General features: G+C 28.5%; 1 long non-coding RNA gene across 1 annotated transcript in view; it reads left to right on the top strand.

Moving 5' to 3' along the window:
- Window positions 1–2,380, top strand: part of LOC136795489 (uncharacterized) — a 483,063-nt gene extending 480,683 nt beyond the window's left edge. Inside the window, exon 3 of the long non-coding RNA XR_010843119.1 lies at window positions 2,209–2,380. This is a non-coding gene — a long non-coding RNA (uncharacterized lncRNA). The remainder of the gene's footprint in view (window positions 1–2,208) is intronic.
- The last annotated feature ends 1,813 nt before the right edge of the window (window positions 2,381–4,193 follow it).

Genomic DNA, 4,193 nt, shown 5'->3' with positions numbered 1-4,193 from the left:
GGGGTAAGAACGGCAGTCCCTCGGCCAGGGAGCGCGAGTGCCTCTCTGGCAATAATAAATAAAGGTTTCCTTTATTTATAAATTGTTATTTATTATTTCGGGTATTTGTTGTACTTTAGAAAATTTGTGGATGTGTAAGGAAAAAGACATTCATGTTTCATCAGGATCTTTTCAGGAGTTTTAGTGCTAGGGTCTATTGGGGACAAGTTTTTTTGACTATGTTACAGAATTTAGTACATATGCATAGAGAAAAAAAAAATGGATCTGTCTATCGGTTTATGAGCTAGTGATTCCAAAACACTTTATATTTTTCCTCTATATTTACAAATAATCGAGGTATGTATGGTAATATTGCAATTTTTTAAAGAAATGTTAGATAAGGATGTTGAATTCTGATAAGCGTGACGTGACCTTGGATGATGTGAGTTGTTAAGGATTATTTATCCTTCGATTTTTCATTTTATAAATTGCGTAGATGAAATTGTTTTGCATTTAATCCCTTTGAATAGATTCATTACTTCTCACTCGATATGGACTAATTATTAACATAGGAACTTTAAATATGTGGAAGAATTAATTCAACAAGTTTTGAAAAGTGGTGCGAAAAGTAGCTTACTGTTTGTTTTAGGAGTTATTGAGAAAGGATTTTGGGGACTATTTTCCGTAGATATTTCATCTCCACTTTTAGGCCGCTCAAAACTTTCATCTTCATAAAGCGTAGTGTCTTATTTATAGTGTTATTGGAGTTTAATGATGAAATACATTTTATAATACATTGGTTTTGATTTCATTCGCCTAATTTAAATCAAAAGTAATCTTTGGATTATTTTTCTAGTAAATCATTATTTAAATTTAATTTGAGATCATTACTGTTAAAATGTCTTTAACTATTTAGAATAATTTTCCCATTAAATTACTCTGTAAAAATTCTGTATTATATTTTTATCTTATATAAAAACAATAATATAAATTGTATATAATGTAATATAATAATATAACCCTTTGTTAATATATTACAATATTATCATCCTCTCTCATTATAATTGTTTAGTTTGGGTATTTTAACTATTGCCTGTTCCAAATATTATAGGATATACTGGATGGACGTATAGCTTATTTTATGTACGATATATTTTTAGAATGATATTTCACTTATTTTGAAACAATATTTCATTCTTTTTTAGTGTTTTAATTGTTTGTTACTATCATTTTAGGACGGTCCAGATTTTGTTTTTAAAAATTCTAGTAATATTCTAACTATAAATATATAAATTTTGTGATATTCGTACTGCATTCCATTATTAATATTTATCACACTTTTTTTTTTATTAAAAAAGCTTCTGCATTTTCCGCTTTACATGAAACAGTGATCTTTGTGATTCATGATGAATATTTATATTCTTCTATTCACATATCTCAAATAAATTTAAAACTTTTACTGAAATTTAAAAAAAAAATCTATTTTCAACACATTAGGGATTGTAGATTTTTTTTTTTAGTTTTTATTAACATTAGTTTAGTAAATTTTTTTGAGGAAAGTTTTCCTTATATATGAAATAATACTATTTAATAACTACTATCATATATTTATTTTTTAAGAATAAATTGGTCGTGAAGTCCTTTAAAATTTACTATTATATCAATGGTCTACTTTACAGGCGTAAATTCCTGATTAATTTGCTCATCACAGTGACAATTGTTGTGTACTCACCTATTTTGATGAAAAGTTTTTTGAATATACATTGGGGGGGGGGTATAATCGACCTACATCTAACCGTTCCCAATGAGCCCTAGGGCCTGAAAAGAAAATTAAAACCTAATAAAAATTTATTTCATATCTGGAGTTCGGAAAACAATATGGACATAATTTTTAAATGCATATTTTTTCAAATTTACAACTGTTCAAAGAAATATATAAGTAAATTGGAGGTTGGTTTCGAACAGTTGATAGTCTTGGGAAGGAACCACCCGATGGTGGTACTTTAAACTTTTTTTTTTATAATAAAAGATGTTCAAGTATTTTATGGTAAAAATTATCTTGGGGGGTTTTAATCGCACTGAAGATCAGATTATAATAACACCTTACGGCATATGAGGAGCTCATTCACCTTTTTCTATTCCGTTCCAAATATAATAAATTATTTATATTATGTAGTATGTATTTTGTTTTATGTATCCAATTTATTTATCATCTGTTCGACGTTTCAGGCGGTTGCCAGTTGCCTCCTACATGGGCCGGAGAGTGGTTCCAGTTGGGAAGCGGCAAGTCCTCCATCGCCATCAACAGTACCCACATCGAATCGAAAGGGGAGTGCAAGGAGTCGGATGGAGACAAATTCGTCTTTCATGACAGGTAAGTTCTAGGCACGTGACTTGACTATTCCCCCTACCACTAAGGTGTCCCCTAAAACTTCTTAAGGCTGCTTCGACTTGACATGTTTTTTTTTGCCGAATTGTGCCTATGACATGTTATTTTTTAATCATCTTGGCTGGAAAATTTTATTTATTTTCTGTTTCATATAATTTTTTTTTTCTGGATGTAACTTACTTCTGTAGTTTAATACTACAGTTGAACCCCGCTTATCTGTCCTAGTCCTGGAACAAGATTTGGGTGGTAAATAGATAGTACCAGTTATATTGGAATGATAAAAAAAAAAAGTAATAATAATAATAAATATATATGATTATTTAACTTTTATATAAGCTTAAAATTAAAGTCAAGTCCATGACCTAATATATGATACTATACTGCGAAATCATTTATTATGTAACTAATACATAGTCTATACAAATGAAAATGTTCCTACATAATTTAATTCATATATTAAATGTGATACATACTGAAAATGGTTTAAAATGGTGGTTAAATACCCTTGGGTATGATGATTTTTTGTTATTGGGTGAGAACGTGGAAACATAAAACTAAATACAATTATAATTTTTTTTTTCCGGAGAATTAAAAGGCTATACAAAACTAAATTGAGACTACTGCATCCGGTGAATACAATCCAGGTGATAGCCTTTCGACTAATAAGATATTAATAAAAACTGAACCAACGGGTAAACGTCCGAGGAGTAGACCGATACGTAGATGGGAGGATTGCGTAGAAACCTGTTATGATTGACTTCACTAACATGTAATTTTAAAAAGATTAAAAATTTATTCCATTGCGATAATAAGGCATAATGTTTATGCATTTTTATAGTTAAATTAAATCAAACAAAGTTCATTGTTCCTCTTATTACCAAGAAAAAAGTTTTATTTCACGTGTGGTTGTATTCTTGGAAGTTATTGTTTTTGTGTTAGTTAACATATAATCAGAATTTCACTTTTTTTTTTTTCTCAATTCAGATTTATTTTTATAATATCAGTAATAAATGAAAAATTATATAATTGAAATTAATATAATTAACGAAATAAGTTAAAAGTGCGTACTGAAAAAAATAAAGAATCATTATTTTAAAAAGTAAAATATCAACATTAGGGGCTTTGTGAATAATTCAATAAGAATTTTCTTTCTAACAATAAAAAAAAAAAGAAACTTTAATAAGAAGTGGTTGTTCAGCCGCTGTTGTTATTCAACATAATACTTTAGTAACATCGACGCTTAACATTCGTTGATAATATCATTTATTTCAATTATTACCGTTGTATAATTAAAGATGCTGCCTTAGAGATAAATTGCAAAAATGCAAAATAAAGTAAACTGTTTTCTCGCATACAATTATGTAAATGTGTTCACTGTAATGTAAAGTACAAACTTTTGAGTATTTAGTTCCTAAATAATTCCCATAACTTCTCATATGATGTCTACTATATGATTTTACTTTTGATACGTGATAGATCTTCTCACAAGTCTGAAATGAGATCATCTCGGAACTTAAGAGAAATAATAAAGGGGTTGTATTAATATCAAATACGTCAATTAGTAGTTATTAGAAATTTATTTCACTTATCATGATATTTAGTTTTTTCAATTATAGCTTATTATAAATAATTAAGAAGATGGTTAGGTTTGATGTCAAAAGATAAATAAAAATAACTATTTATTTTCCGACGTTTGTAGAGCTTCATCGGGGTTAAAAATATACAAAAACAATGAATAGCATTGTAAGATACTAAGATACTTAATGTTTAAGTAAGGCCCCCCCTCACTTCTGAAAGGAAATTCATGATGCCATCTGGTGGCAGG

Source organism: Halyomorpha halys, unplaced genomic scaffold (genome assembly GCF_000696795.3).
Source record: "Halyomorpha halys isolate HHAL.00 unplaced genomic scaffold, Hhal_1.1 Scaffold156.1, whole genome shotgun sequence".
NCBI classification, from domain to species: domain Eukaryota; kingdom Metazoa; phylum Arthropoda; class Insecta; order Hemiptera; family Pentatomidae; genus Halyomorpha; species Halyomorpha halys.
This window is presented reverse-complemented; position numbering and strand designations above follow the sequence as displayed.